The sequence below is a fragment of the Anomaloglossus baeobatrachus genome, chromosome 6, assembly GCF_048569485.1.
Source record: "Anomaloglossus baeobatrachus isolate aAnoBae1 chromosome 6, aAnoBae1.hap1, whole genome shotgun sequence".
Classification (NCBI taxonomy): domain Eukaryota; kingdom Metazoa; phylum Chordata; class Amphibia; order Anura; family Aromobatidae; genus Anomaloglossus; species Anomaloglossus baeobatrachus.
In genome coordinates, this window is record NC_134358.1 from 411,764,991 (window position 1) to 411,781,150 (window position 16,160).

Consider the following 16,160-nt stretch of genomic DNA (forward strand, 5'->3'; position numbering starts at 1 on the left):
GGACACAACTGAAGTCCAACAGCCACTTTTAGGATGCCACTAAGTTTCCTCAGAGTTTGCTATTATAATAGCTTACTAAAAATGAGCTTGAGGGTGCAATGCAGAGGTGCTGGAAATAGCTTGGCACCAGTGGGACACTACTGAAGTCCAACAGCCCCTTTTAGGATGCCACTAAGTTTCCTCAGTGTTTGCTATTATAATGACTTACTAAAAATGAGCTTGATGGTGCAATGCAGAGGTGCTGGAAATAGCTTGGCACCAGTAGGACACTAAGGAAGTCCAACAGCCACTTTTAGGATGCCACTAAGTTTCCTCAGTGTTTGCTATTATAATGGCTTAGTAAAAATGAGCTTGAGGGTGCAATGCAGAGGTGCTGGGAATAGCTTGGCACCAGTGGGACACTAATGAAGTCCAACAGCCACTTTTAGGATGCCACTAAGTTTTCTCAGTGTTTGCTATTATAATGGCTTAGTAAAAATGAGCTTGAGGGTGTAATGCAGATGTGCTGGAAATAGCTTGGCACCAGTGGGACACTAATGAAGTCCAACAGCCACTTTTAGGATGCCACTAAGTTTTCTCAGTGTTTGCTATTATAATGGCTTAGTAAAAATGAGCTTGAGGGTGCAATGCAGAGGTGCTGGAAATAGCTTAGCACTAGTGGGACACTAATGATGTCCAACAGCCACTTTTAGGATGCCACTAAGTTTCCTCTGTAATTGCAATTATAATGGCTTAGTAAAAATGAGCTTGAGGGTGCAATGCAGAGATGCTGGAAATAGCTTGGCACCAGTGGGAAACTAATGATGTCCAACAGCCACTTTTAGAATGCCACTAAGTTTCCTCTGTGTTTGCAATTATAATGGCTTAGTAAAAATGAGCTTGAGGGTGCAATGCAGAGGTGCTGGAAATAGCTTGGCACCAGTGGGACACTAATGAAGTCCAACAGCCACTTTTAGGATGCCACTAAGTTTTCTCAGTGTTTGCTATTATAATGGCTTAGTAAAAATGAGCTTGAGGGTGTAATGCAGATGTGCTGGAAATAGCTTGGCACCAGTGGGACACTAATGAAGTCCAACAGCCACTTTTAGGATGCCACTAAGTTTCCTCAGTGTTTGCTATTATAATGGCTTAGTAAAAATGAGCTTGAGGGTGCAATGGAGAGGAGCTGGAAATAGCTTGGCACCAGTGGGACACGACTGAAGTCCAACAGCCCCTTTTAGGATGCCACTAAGTTTCCTCAGTGTTTGCTATTATAATGGCTTAGTAAAAATGAGCTTGAGGGTGCAATCTAGAGGTGCTGGAAATAGCTTGGCACCAGTGGGACACTAATGATGTCCAACAGCCACTTTTAGGATGCCACTAAGTTTCCTTTGTGTTAGCAATTATAATGGCTTAGTAAAAATGAGCTTGAGGGTGCAATGCAGAGGTGCTGGAAATAGCTTGGCACCAGTGGGACACTAATGAAGTCTAACAGCCTCTTTTAGGATGCCACTAAGTTTCCTCAGTGTTTGCTATTATAATGGCTTAGTAAAAATGAGTTTGAGGGTGCAATGCAGAGGTGCTGGAAATAGCTTGGCACCAGTGGGACACTACTGAAGTCCAACAGACACTTTTAGGATGCCACTAAGTTTCCTCAGTGTTTGCTATTATAATGGCTTAGTAAAAATGAGCTTGAGGGTGCAATCCAGAGGTGCTGGAAATAGCTTGGCACCAGTGGGACACTAATAATGTCCAACAGCCACTTTTAGGATGCCACTAAGTTTCCTGTGTGTTTGCAATTATAATGGCTTAGTAAAAATGAGCTTGAGGGCGCAATGCAGGGTGCTGGAAATAGCTTGGCACCAGTGGGAAACTATATAAGTCCAACAGCTACTTTTAGGATGCCACTAACTTTTTTCAATGTTTGCTATTATGATGGCTTAGTAAAAATGAGCTTGAGGGTGCAATGCAGGATGTTGGAAAAAGCTTGGCACCAGTGGGACATTATATAAGTCCAACAGCCACTTTTAGGATGCCACTAAGTTTTTTCAGTGTTTGCTATTATAATGGCTTAGTAAAAATGAGCTTGAGGGTGTAATGCAGAGGTGCTGGAAATAGTTTGGCACCAGTGGGACACAACTGAAGTCCAACAGCCACTTTTAGGATGCCACTAAGTTTCCTCAGAGTTTGCTATTATAATAGCTTACTAAAAATGAGCTTGAGGGTGCAATGCAGAGGTGCTGGAAATAGCTTGGCACCAGTGGGACACTACTGAAGTCCAACAGCCACTTTTAGGATGCCACTAAGTTTCCTCAGTGTTTGCTATTATAATGACTTACTAAAAATGAGCTTGATGGTGCAATGCAGAGGTGCTAGAAATAGCTTGGCACCAGTAGGACACTAAGGAAGTCCAATAGCCACTTTTAGGATGCCACTAAGTTTCCTCAGTGTTTGCTATTATAATGGCTTAGTAAAAATGAGCTTGGGGGTGCAATGCAGAGGTGCTGGAAATAGCTTGGCACCAGTGGGACACTAATGAAGTCCAACAGCCACTTTTAGGATGCAACTAAGTTTTCTCAGTGTTTGCTATTATAATGGCTTAGTAAAAATGAGCTTGAGGGTGCAATGCAGAGGTGCTGGAAATAGCTTAGCACTAGTGGGACACTAATAATGTCCAACAGCCACTTTTAGGATGCCACTAAGTTTCCTCTGTAATTGCAATTATAATGGCTTAGTAAAAATGAGCTTGAGGGTGCAATGCAGAGATGCTGGAAATAGCTTGGCACCAGTGGGAAACTAATGATGTCCAACAGCCACTTTTAGAATGCCACTAAGTTTCCTCTGTGTTTGCAATTATAATGGCTTAGTAAAAATGAGCTTGAGGGTGCAATGCAGAGGTGCTGGAAATAGCTTGGCACCAGTGGGACACTAATGAAGTCCAACAGCCACTTTTAGGATGCCACTAAGTTTTCTCAGTGTTTGCTATTATAATGGCTTAGTAAAAATGAGCTTGAGGGTGTAATGCAGATGTGCTGGAAATAGCTTGGCACCAATGGGATACTAATGAAGTCCAACAGCCACTTTTAGGATGCCACTAAGTTTCCTCAGTGTTTGCTATTATAATGGCTTAGTAAAAATGAGCTTGAGGGTGCAATGCAGAGGAGCTGGAAATAGCTTGGCACCAGTGGGACACGACTGAAGTCCAACAGCCCCTTTTAGGATGCCACTAAGTTTCCTCAGTGTTTGCTATTATAATTGCTTAGTAAAAATGAGCTTGAGGGTGCAATGCAGAGGTGCTGGAAATAGCTTGGCACCAGTGGGACACTAATGAAGTCTAACAGCCTCTTTTAGGATGCCACTAAGTTTCCTCAGTGTTTGCTATTATAATGGCTTAGTAAAAATGAGTTTGAGGGTGCAATGCAGAGGTGCTGGAAATAGCTTGGCACCAGTGGGACACTAATGAAGTCCAACAGCCACTTTTAGGATGCCACTAAGTTTCCTCAGTGTTTGCTATTATAATGGCTTAGTAAAAATGAGCTTGAGGGTGCAATGCAGAGGTGCTGGATGTAGCTTGGCACCAGTGGGACACTACTGAAGTCCAACAGCCACTTTTAGGATGCCACTAAGTTTCCTCAGTGTTTGCTATTATAATGGCTTAGTAAAAATGAGCTTGAGGGTGCAATCCAGAGGTGCTGGAAATAGCTTGGCACCAGTGGGACACTAATGATGTCCAACAGCCACTTTTAGGATGCCACTAAGTTTCCTGTGTGTTTGCAATTATAATGGCTTAGTAAAAATGAGCTTGAGGGTGCAATGCAGAGGTGCTGGAAATAGCTTGGCACCATTGGGACACTACTGAAGTCCAACAGCCACTTTTAGGATGCCAGTAAGTTTCCTCTGTGTTTGCTATTATAATGGCTTAGTAAAAATGAGCTTGAGGGTGCAATGCAGAGGTGCTGGAAATAGCTTGGCACCAGTGGGACACTACTAAAGTCCAACAGCCACTTTTAGGATGCCACTAAGTTTCCTCAGTGTTTGCTATTATAATGGCTTAGTAAAAATGAGCTTGAGGGTGCAATGCAGAGGTGCTGGAAATAGCTTGGCACAAGTGGGGCATTAATCATGTCCAACAGCCACTTTTAGGATGACACTAACTTTCCTCAGTGTTTGCTATTATAATGGCTTAGTAAAAATGAGCTTTAGGGTGCAATGCAGAGGTGCTGGAAACAGCTTGGCACCAGTGGGACACTACTGAAGTCCAACAGCCACTTTTAGGATGCCACCAAGATTCTTCAGTGTTTGCTATTATAATGGTTTAGTAAAAATGAGATTGACGGTGCAATGCAGAGGTGCTGGAAGTAGCTTGGCACCAGTGGGACACTAATGATGTCCAACAGTCACTTTCAGGATGCCACTAAGTTTCCTCTGTGTTTGCAATTATAATGGCTTAGTAAAAATGAGCTTGAGGGTGCAATGCAGAGGTGCTGGAAATAGCTTGGCACCAGTGGGACACTAATTAAGTCCAACAGCCCCTTTTAGGATGCCACTAAGTTTCCTTAGTGTTTGCTATTATAATGGCTTAGTAAAAATGAGCTTGAGGGTGCAATGCAGAGGTGCTGGAAATAGCTTGGCACCAGTGGGACACTACTGAAGTTCAACAGCCACTTTTAGGATGCCACTAAGTTTTCTCAGTGTTTGCTATTATAATGGCTTAGTAAAAAAGAGCTTGAGGGTGCAATGCAGAGGAGCTGGAAATAGCTTGGCACCAGTGGGACACGACTGAATTCCAACAGCCACTTTTAGGATGCCACTAAGTTTCCTCAGTGTTTGCTATAATAATGGCTTAGTAAAAATGAGCTTGAGGGTGCAATGCAGAGGTGCTGGAAATAGCTTGGCACCAGTGGGACACTACTGAAGTACAACAGCCACTTTTAGGATGCCACTAAGTTTTCTCAGTGTTTGCTATTATAATGGCTTAGTAAAAATGAGCTTGAGGGTGTAATGCAGATGTGCTGGAAATAGCTTGGCACCAGTGGGACACTGATGAAGTCCAACAGCCCCTTTTAGGATGCCACTAAGTTTCCTCAGTGTTTGCTATTATAATGGCTTAGTAAAAATGAGCTTGAGGGTGCAATGCAGAGGAGCTGGAAATAGCTTGGCACCAGTGGGACACGACTGAAGTCCAACAGCCCCTTTTAGGATGCCACTAAGTTTCCTCAGTGTTTGCTATTATAATGGCTTAGTAAAAATGAGCTTGAGGGTGCAATCTAGAGGTGCTGGAAATAGCTTGGCACCAGTGGGACACTAATGATGTCCAACAGCCACTTTTAGGATGCCACTAAGTTTCCTCTGTGTTTGCAATTATAATGGCTTAGTAAAAATGAGCTTGAGGGTGCAATGCAGAGGTGCTGGAAATAGCTTGGCACCAGTGGGACACTAATGAAGTCTAACAGCCTCTTTTAGGATGCCACTAAGTTTCCTCAGTGTTTGCTATTATAATGGCTTAGTAAAAATGAGTTTGAGGGTGCAATGCAGAGGTGCTGGAAATAGCTTGGCTCCAGTGGGACACTACTGAAGTCCAACAGCCACTTTTAGGATGCCACTAAGTTTCCTCAGTGTTTGCTATTATAATGGCTTAGTAAAAATGAGCTTGAGGGTGTAATGCAGAAGTGCTGGAAATAGCTTGGCACCAGTGGGACACTAATGAAGTCCAACAGCCACTTTTAGGATGCCACTAAGTTTCCTCAGTGTTTGCTATTATAATGGCTTAGTAAAAATGAGCTTGAGGGTGCAATGCAGAGGTGCTGGATGTAGCTTGGCACCAGTGGGACACTACTGAAGTCCAACAGCCACTTTTAGGATGCCACTAAGTTTCCTCAGTGTTTGCTATTTTAATAACTTAGTAAAAATGAGCTTGAGGGTGCAATCCAGAGGTGCTGGAAATAGCTTGGCACCAGTGGGACACTAATGATGTCCAACAGCCACTTTTAGGATGCCACTAAGTTTCCTGTGTGTTTGCAATTATAATGGCTTAGTAAAAATGAGCTTGAGGGTGCAATGCAGAGGTGCTGGAAATAGCTTGGCACCAGTGGGACACTAATGAACTCTAACAGCCTCTTTTAGGATGCCACTAAGTTTCCTCAGTGTTTGCTATTATAATGGCTTAGTAAAAATGAGTTTGAGGGTGCAATGCAGAGGTGCTGGAAATAGCTTGGCACCAGTGGGACACTACTGAAGTACAACAGCCACTTTTAGGATGCCACTAAGTTTCCTCAGTGTTTGCTATTATAATGGCTTAGTAAAAATGAGCTTGGGGGTGTAATGCAGAAGTGCTGGAAATAGCTTGGCACCAGTGGGACACTAATGAAGTCCAACAGCCACTTTTAGGATGCCACTAAGTTTCCTCAGTGTTTGCTATTATAATGGCTTAGTAAAAATGAGCTTGAGGGTGCAATGCAGAGGTGCTGGATGTAGCTTGGCACCAGTGGGACACTACTGAAGTCCAACAGCCACTTTTAGGATGCCACTAAGTTTCCTCAGTGTTTGCTATTATAATGGCTTAGTAAAAATGAGCTTGAGGGTGCAATCCAGAGGTGCTGGAAATAGTGTGGCACCAGTGGGACACTAATGATGTCCAACAGCCACTTTTAGGATGCCACTAAGTTTCCTGTGTGTTTGCAATTATAATGGCTTAGTAAAAATGAGCTTGAGGGTGTAATGCAGAAGTTCTGGAAATAGCTTGGCACCAGTGGGACTCTAATGAAGTCCAACAGCCACTTTTAGGATGCCACTAAGTTTCCTCAGTGTTTGCTATTATAATGGCTTAGTAAAAATGAGCTAGAGGGTGCAATGCAGAGGTGCTGGAAATAGCTTGGCACCAGTGGGACACTAATGGAGTCCAACAGCCACTTTTAGGATGCCACTAAGTTTCCTCAGTGTTTGCTATTATAATGGCTTAGTAAAAATGAGCTTGAGGGTGCAATGCAGAGGTGCTGGAAATAGTGGCATCCTAAAAGAGGCTGTTGGACTTCATTAGTGTCCCACTAGTGCCAAGCTAAGTTTCCTCAGTGTTTGCTATTATAATGACTTAGTAAAAATGAGCTTGAGGGTGCAATGCAGAGGTGCTGGAAATAGCTTGGCACCAGTGGGACACTACTGAAGTCCAACAGCCACTTTTAGGATGCCAGTAAGTTTCCTCTGTGTTTGCTATTATAATGGTCTAGTAAAAATGAGCTTGAGGGTGCAATGCAGAGGTGCTGGAAATAGCTTGGCACCAGTGGGACACTAATGGAGTCCAACAGCCACTTTTAGGATGCCACTAAGTTTCCTCAGTGTTTGCTATTATAATGGCTTAGTAAAAATGAGCTTGAGGGTGCAATGCAGAGGTGCTGGAAATAGTGGCATCCTAAAAGTGGCTGTTGGACTTCATTAGTGTCCCACTAGTGCCAAGCTAAGTTTCCTCAGTGTTTGATATTATAATGACTTAGTAAAAATGAGCTTGAGGGTGCAATGCAGAGGTGCTGGAAATAGCTTGGCACCAGTGGGACACTACTGAAGTCCAACAGCCACTTTTAGGATGCCAGTAAGTTTCCTCTGTGTTTGCTATTATAATGGTCTAGTAAAAATGAGCTTGAGGGTGCAATGCAGAGGTGCTGGAAATAGCTTGGCACTAGTGGGACACTACTAAAGTCCAACAGCCACTTTTAGGATGCCACTAAGTTTCCTCAGTGTTTGCTATTATAATGGCTAAGTAAAAATGAGCTTGAGGGTGCAATGCAGAGGTGCTGGAAATAGCTTGGCACCAGTGGGGCATTAATGATGTCCAACAGCCACTTTTAGGATGACACTAACTTTCCTCAGTGTTTGCTATTATAATGGCTAAGTAAAAATGAGCTTTAGGGTGCAATGCAGAGGTGCTGGAAACAGCTTGGCACCAGTGGGACACTACTGAAGTCCAACAGCCACTTTTAGGATGCCACCAAGATTCTTCAGTGTTTGCTATTATAATGGTTTAGTAAAAATGAGCTTGAGGGTGCAATCTAGAGGTGCTGGAAATAGCTTGGCACCAGTGGGACACTAATGATGTCCAACAGCCACTTTTAGGATGCCACTAAGTTTCCTCAGTGTTTGCTATTATAATGGCTTAGTAAAAATGAGTTTGAGGGTGCAATGCAGAGGTGCTGGAAATAGCTTGGCACCAGTGGGACACTACTGAAGTCCAACAGCCACTTTTAGGGGATGCCACTAAGTTTCCTCAGTGTTTGCTATTATAATGGCTTAGTAAAAATGAGCTTGAGGGTGTAATGCAGAAGTGCTGGAAATAGCTTGGCACCAGTGGGACACTAATGAAGTCCAACAGCCACTTTTAGGATGCCACTAAGTTTCCTCAGTGTTTGCTATTATAATGGCTTAGTAAAAATGAGCTTGAGGGTGCAATGCAGAGGTGCTGGATGTAGCTTGGCACCAGAGGGACACTACTGAAGTCCAACAGCCACTTTTAGGATGCCACTAAGTTTCCTCAGTGTTTGCTCTTATAATGGCTTAGTAAAAATGAGCTTGAGGGTGCAATCCAGAGGTGCTGGAAATAGCTTGGCACCAGTGGGACACTAATGATGTCCAACAGCCACTTTTAGGATGCCACTAAGTTTCCTGTGTGTTTGCAATTATAATGGCTTAATAAAAATGAGCTTGAGGGTGTAATGCAGAAGTGCTGGAAATAGCTTGGCACCAGTGGGACTCTAATGAAGTCCAACAGCCACTTTTAGGATGCCACTAAGTTTCCTCAGTGTTTGCTATTATAATGGCTTAGTAAAAATGAGCTAGAGGGTGCAATGCAGAGGTGCTGAAAATAGCTTGGCACCATTTGGACAGTAATGAAGTCCAACAGCCACTTTTAGGATGCCACTAAGTTTCCTCTGTGTTTGCTATTATAATGGCTTAGTAAAAATGAGCTTGAGGGTGCAATGCAGAGGTGCTGGAAATAGCTTGGCACCAGTGGGACACTACTAAAGTCCAACAGCCACTTTTAGGATGCCACTAAGTTTCCTTAGTGTTTGCTATTATAATGGCTTAGTAAAAATGAGCTTGAGGGTGCAATGCAGAGGTGCTGGAAATAGCTTGGCACCAGTGGGACACTACTGAAGTTCAACAGCCACTTTTAGGATGCCACCAAGATTCTTCAGTGTTTGCTATTATAATGGTTTAGTAATAATGAGCTTGAGGGTGCAATGCAGAGGTGCTGGAAGTAGCTTGGCACCAGTGGGACACTAATGATATCCAACAGTCACTTTCAGGATGCCACTAAGTTTCCTCTGTGTTTGCAATTATAATGGCTTAGTAAAAATGAGCTTGAGGGTGCAATGCAGAGGTGCTGGAAATAGCTTGGCACCAGTGGGACACTAATTAAGTCCAACAGCCCCTTTTAGGATGCCACTAAGTTTCCCTAGTGTTTGCTATTATAATGGCTTAGTAAAAATGAGCTTGAGGGTGCAATGCAGAGGTGCTGGAAATAGCTTGGCACCAGTGGGACACTACTGAAGTTCAACAGCCACTTTTAGGATGCCACTAAGTTTTCTCAGTGTTTGCTATTATAATGGCTTAGTAAAAATGAGCTTGAGGGTGCAATGCAGAGGTGCTGGAAATAGCTTGGCACCAGTGGGACACTACTGAAGTCCAACAGCCACTTTTAGGATGCCACTAAGTTTCCTCTGTAATTGCAATTATAATGGCTTAGTAAAAATGAGCTTGAGGGTGCAATGCAGAGATGCTGGAAATAGCTTGGCACCAGTGGGAAACTAATGATGTCCAACAGCCACTTTTGGAATGCCACTAAGTTTCCTCTGTGTTTGCAATTATAATGGCTTAGTCAAAATGAGCTTGAGGGTGCAATGCAGAGGTGCTGGAAATAGCTTGGCACCAGTGGGACACTAATGAAGTCCAACAGCCACTTTTAGGATGCCACTAAGTTTTCTCAGTGTTTGCTATTATAATGGCTTAGTAAAAATGAGCTTGAGGGTGTAATGCAGATGTGCTGGAAATAGCTTGGCACCAGTGGGACACTAATGATGTCCAACAGCCACTTTTAGGATGCCACTAAGTTTCCTCTGTGTTTGCAATTATAATGGCTTAGTAAAAATGAGCTTGAGGGTGCAATGCAGTGGTGCTGGAAATAGCTTGGCACCAGTGGGACACTAATGAAGTCCAACAGCCTCTTTTAGGATGCCACTAAGTTTCCTCAGTGTTTGCTATTATAATGGCTTAGTAAAAATGAGTTTGAGGGTGCAATGCAGAGGTGCTGGAAATAGCTTGGCACCAGTGGGACACTACTGAAGTCCAACAGCCACTTTTAGGATGCCACTAAGTTTCCTGTGTGTTTGCAATTATAATGGCTTAGTAAAAATGAGCTTGAGGGTGCAATGCAGAGGTGCTGGAAATAGCTTGGCACCAGTGGGACACTAATGAAGTCTAACAGCCTCTTTTAGGATGCCACTAAGTTTCCTCAGTGTTTGCTATTATAATGGCTTAGTAAAAATGAGCTAGAGGGTGCAATGCAGAGGTGCTGGAAATAGCTTGGCACCAGTGGGACACTAATGAAGTCCAACAGCCACTTTTAGGATGCCACTAAGTTTCCTCAGTGTTTGCTATTATAATGGCTTAGTAAAAATGAGCTTGAGGGTGCAATGCAGAGGTGCTGGAAATAGCTTGGCACCAGTGGGACACTAATGAAGTCCAACAGCCACTTTTAGGATGCCACTAAGTTTCCTCAGTGTTTGCTATTATAATGGCTTAGTAAAAATGAGCTTGAGGGTGCAATGCAGAGGTGCTGGAAATAGTTTGGCACCAGTGGGACACTACTAAAGTCCAACAGCCACTTTTAGGATGCCACTAAGTTTCCTCAATGTTTGCTATTAAAATGGCTTAGTAAAAATGAGCTTGAGGGTGCAATGCAGAGGTGCTGGAAATAGCTTGGCACCAGTGGGGCATTAATGATGTCCAACAGCCACTTTTAGGATGACACTCACTTTCCTCAGTGTTTGCTATTATAATGGCTAAGTAAAAATGAGCTTTAGGGTGCAATGCAGAGGTGCTGGAAATAGCTTGGCACCAGTGGGACACTACTGAAGTCCAACAGCCACTTTTAGGATGCCACCAAGATTCTTCAGTGTTTGCTATTATAATGGTTTAGTAAAAATGAGCTTGAGGGTGCAATGCAGAGGTGCTGGAAGTAGCTTGGCACCAGTGGGACACTAATGATATCCAACAGTCACTTTCAGGATGCCACTAAGTTTCCTCTGTGTTTGCAATTATAATGGCTTAGTAAAAATGAGCTTGAGGGTGCAATGCAGAGGTGCTGGAAATAGCTTGGCACCAGTGGGACACTAATTAAGTCCAACAGCCCCTTTTAGGATGCCACTAAGTTTCCTTAGTGTTTGCTATTATAATGGCTTAGTAAAAATGAGCTTGAGGGTGCAATGCAGAGGTGCTGGAAATAGCTTGGCACCAGTGGGACACTACTGAAGTTCAACAGCCACTTTTAGGATGCCACTAAGTTTTCTCAGTGTTTGCTATTATAATGGCTTAGTAAAAAAGAGCTTGAGGGTGCAATGCAGAGGAGCTGGAAATAGCTTGGCACCAGTGGGACACGACTGAAGTCCAACAGCCACTTTTAGGATGCCACTAAGTTTCCTCAGTGTTTGCTATAATAATGGCTTAGTAAAAATGAGCTTGAGGGTGCAATGCAGAGGTGCTGGAAATAGCTTGGCACCAGTGGGACACTACTGAAGTCCAACAGCCACTTTTAGGATGCCACTAAGTTTCCTCTGTAATTGCAATTATAATGGCTTAGTAAAAATGAGCTTGAGGGTGCAATGCAGAGATGCTGGAAATAGCTTGGCACCAGTGGGAAACTAATGATGTCCAACAGCCACTTTTGGAATGCCACTAAGTTTCCTCTGTGTTTGCAATTATAATGGCTTAGTAAAAATGAGCTTGAGGGTGCAATGCAGAGGTGCTGGAAATAGCTTGGCACCAGTGGTACTCTAATGAAGTCCAACAGCCACTTTTAGGATGCCACTAAGTTTTCTCAGTGTTTGCTATTATAATGGCTTAGTAAAAATGAGCTTGAGGGTGTAATGCAGATGTGCTGGAAATAGCTTGGCACCAGTGGGACACTAATGATGTCCAACAGCCACTTTTAGGATGCCACTAAGTTTCCTCTGTGTTTGCAATTATAATGGCTTAGTAAAAATGAGCTTGAGGGTGCAATGCAGAGGTGCTGGAAATAGCTTGGCACCAGTGGGACACTAATGAAGTCCAACAGCCTCTTTTAGGATGCCACTAAGTTTCCTCAGTGTTTGCTATTATAATGGCTTAGTAAAAATGAGTTTGAGGGTGCAATGCAGAGGTGCTGGAAATAGCTTGGCACCAGTGGGACTCTACTGAAGTCCAACAGCCACTTTTAGGATGCCACTAAGTTTCCTCAGTGTTTGCTATTATAATGGCTTAGTAAAAATGAGCTTGAGGGTGTAATGCAGAAGTGATGGAAATAGCTTGGCACCAGTGGGACACTAATGAAGTCCAACAGCCACTTTTAGGATGCCACTAAGTTTCCTCAGTGTTTGCTATTATAATGGCTTAGTAAAAATGAGCTTGAGGGTGCAATGCAGAGGTGCTTGATGTAGCTTGGCACCAGTGGGACACTACTGAAGTCCAGCAGCCACTTTTAGGATGCCACTAAGTTTCCTCAGTGTTTGCTATTATAATGGCTTAGTAAAAATGAGCTTGAGGGTGCAATCCAGAGGTGCTGGAAATAGCTTGGCACCAGTGGGACACTAATGATGTCCAACAGCCACTTTTAGGATGCCACTAAGTTTCCTGTGTGTTTGCAATTATAATGGCTTAGTAAAAATGAGCTTGAGGGTGCAATGCAGAGGTGCTGGAAATAGCTTGGCACCAGTGGGACACTAATGAAGTCTAACAGCCTCTTTTAGGATGCCACTAAGTTTCCTCAGTGTTTGCTATTATAATGGCTTAGTAAAAATGAGTTTGAGGGTGCAATCCAGAGGTGCTGGAAATAGCTTGGCACCAGTGGGACACTAATGATGTCCAACAGCCACTTTTAGGATGCCACTAAGTTTCCTGTGTGTTTGCAATTATAATGGCTTAGTAAAAATGAGCTTGAGGGTGCAATGCAGAGGTGCTGGAAATAGCTTGGCACCAGTGGGACACTAATGAAGTCTAACAGCCTCTTTTAGGATGCCACTAAGTTTCCTCAGTGTTTGCTATTATAATGGCTTAGTAAAAATGAGTTTGAGGGTGCAATCCAGAGGTGCTGGAAATAGCTTGGCACCAGTGGGACACTAATGATGTCCAACAGCCACTTTTAGGATGCCACTAGGTTTCCTGTGTGTTTGCAATTATAATGGCTTAGTAAAAATGAGCTTGAAGGTGTAATGCAGAAGTGCTGGAAATAGCTTGGCACCAGTGGGACTCTAATGAAGTCCAACAGCCACTTTTAGGATGCCACTAAGTTTCCTCAGTGTTTGCTATTATAATGGCTTAGTAAAAATGAGCTTGAGGGTGTAATGCAGAAGTGATGGAAATAGCTTGGCACCAGTGGGACACTAATGAAGTCCAACAGCCACTTTTAGGATGCCACTAAGTTTCCTCAGTGTTTGCTATTATAATGGCTTAGTAAAAATGAGCTTGAGGGTGCAATGCAGAGGTGCTTGATGTAGCTTGGCACCAGTGGGACACTACTGAAGTCCAGCAGCCACTTTTAGGATGCCACTAAGTTTCCTCAGTGTTTGCTATTATAATGGCTTAGTAAAAATGAGCTTGAGGGTGCAATCCAGAGGTGCTGGAAATAGCTTGGCACCAGTGGGACACTAATGATGTCCAACAGCCACTTTTAGGATGCCACTAAGTTTCCTGTGTGTTTGCAATTATAATGGCTTAGTAAAAATGAGCTTGAGGGTGCAATGCAGAGGTGCTGGAAATAGCTTGGCACCAGTGGGACACTAATGAAGTCTAACAGCCTCTTTTAGGATGCCACTAAGTTTCCTCAGTGTTTGCTATTATAATGGCTTAGTAAAAATGAGTTTGAGGGTGCAATCCAGAGGTGCTGGAAATAGCTTGGCACCAGTGGGACACTAATGATGTCCAACAGCCACTTTTAGGATGCCACTAGGTTTCCTGTGTGTTTGCAATTATAATGGCTTAGTAAAAATGAGCTTGAAGGTGTAATGCAGAAGTGCTGGAAATAGCTTGGCACCAGTGGGACTCTAATGAAGTCCAACAGCCACTTTTAGGATGCCACTAAGTTTCCTCAGTGTTTGCTATTATAATGGCTTAGTAAAAATGAGCTAGAGGGTGCAATGCAGAGATGCTGGAAATAGCTTGGCACCAGTGGGACACTAATGAAGTCCAACAGCCACTTTTAGGATGCCACTAAGTTTCCTCAGTGTTTGCTATTATAATGGCTTAGTAAAAATGAGCTTGAGGGTGCAATGCAGAGGTGCTGGAAATAGCTTGGCACCAGTGGAACACTAATGAAGTCCAACAGCCACTTTTAGGATGCCAGTAAGTTTCCTCTGTGTTTGCTATTATAATGGCTTAGAAAAAATGAGCTTGAGGGTGCAATGCAGAGGTGCTGGAAATAGCTTGGCACCAGTGAGACACTAATGAAGTCCAACAACCACTTTTAGGATGCCACTAAGTTTCCTCAGTGTTTGCTATTATAATGGCCTAGTAAAAATGAGCTTGAGGGTGCAATGCAGAGGTGCTGGAAATACCTTGGCACCAGTGGGACATTACTAAAGTCCAACAGCCACTATTAGGATGCCACTAAGTTTCCTCAGTGTTTGCTATTATAATGGCTTAGTAAAAATGAGCTTGAGGGTGCAATGCAGAGGTGCTGGAAATAGCTTGGCACCAGTGGGACAATACTGAAGTCCAATAGCCACTTTTAGGATGCCACTAAGTTTTCTCAGTGTCTGCTATTATAATGGCTTAGTAAAAATGAGCTTGAAGGTGCAATGCAGAGGTGCTGGAAATAGCTTGGCACCAGTGGGACACTAATGAAGTCCAACAGCCATTTTTAGCATGCCACTAAGTTTCCTAAGTGTTTGCTATTATAATGGCCTAGTAAAAATGAGCTTGAGGGTGCAATGCAGAGGTGCTGGAAATAGCTTGGCACCAGTGGGACACTAAAGAAGTCCAACAGCCTTTTTTAGGATGCCACTAAGTTTCCTCAGTGTTTGCAATTATAATGGCTTAGTAAAAATGAGCTTGAGGGTGCAATGCAGAGGTGCTGGAAATAGCTTGGCACCAGTAGGACACTAATGAAGTCCAACAGCCACTTTTAGGATGCCACTAAGTTTCCCCAGTGTTTTCTATTATAATGGCTTAGTAAAAATGAGCTTGAGGGTGCAATCCAGAGGTGCTGGAAATAGCTTGGCACCAGTGGGACACTAATGATGTCCAACAGCCACTTTTAGGATGCCACTAAGTTTCCTCTGTGTTTGCAATTATAATGGCTTAGTAAAAATGAGCTTGAGGGTGTAATGCAGAGGTGCTGGAAATAGCTTGGCACCAGTGGGACACTAATGAAGTCCAACAGCCACTTTTAGGATGCCACTAAGTTTCCTCAGTGTTTGCTATTATAATGGCTTAGTAAAAATGAGTTTGAGGGTGCAATGCAGAGGTGCTGGAAATAGCTTGGCACCAGTGGGACACTAATGAAGTCCTACAGCCACTTTTAGGATGCCACTAAGTTTCCTCAGTGTTTGCTATTATAATGGCTTAGTAAAAATGAGCTTGAGGGTGCAATGCAGAGGTGCTGGAAATAGCTTGGCACCAGTGGGATAATAATGATGTCCAACAGCCACTTTTAGGATGCCACTAAGTTTTGTCAGTGTTTGCTATTATAATGGCTTAGTAAAAATGAGCTTGAGGGTGCAATGCAGAGGTGCTGGGAATAGCATGGCACCAGTGGGACACTACTGAAGTCCAACAGCCACTTTTAGGATGCCACTAAGTTTACTCAGTGTTTGCTATTATAATGGCTTAGTAAAAATGAGCTTGAGGGTGCAATGCAGAGGTGCTGGAAATACCTTGGCACCAGTGGGACACCAATGAAGTCCAACAGCCACTTTTAGGATGCCACTAAGTTTCCTCTGTGT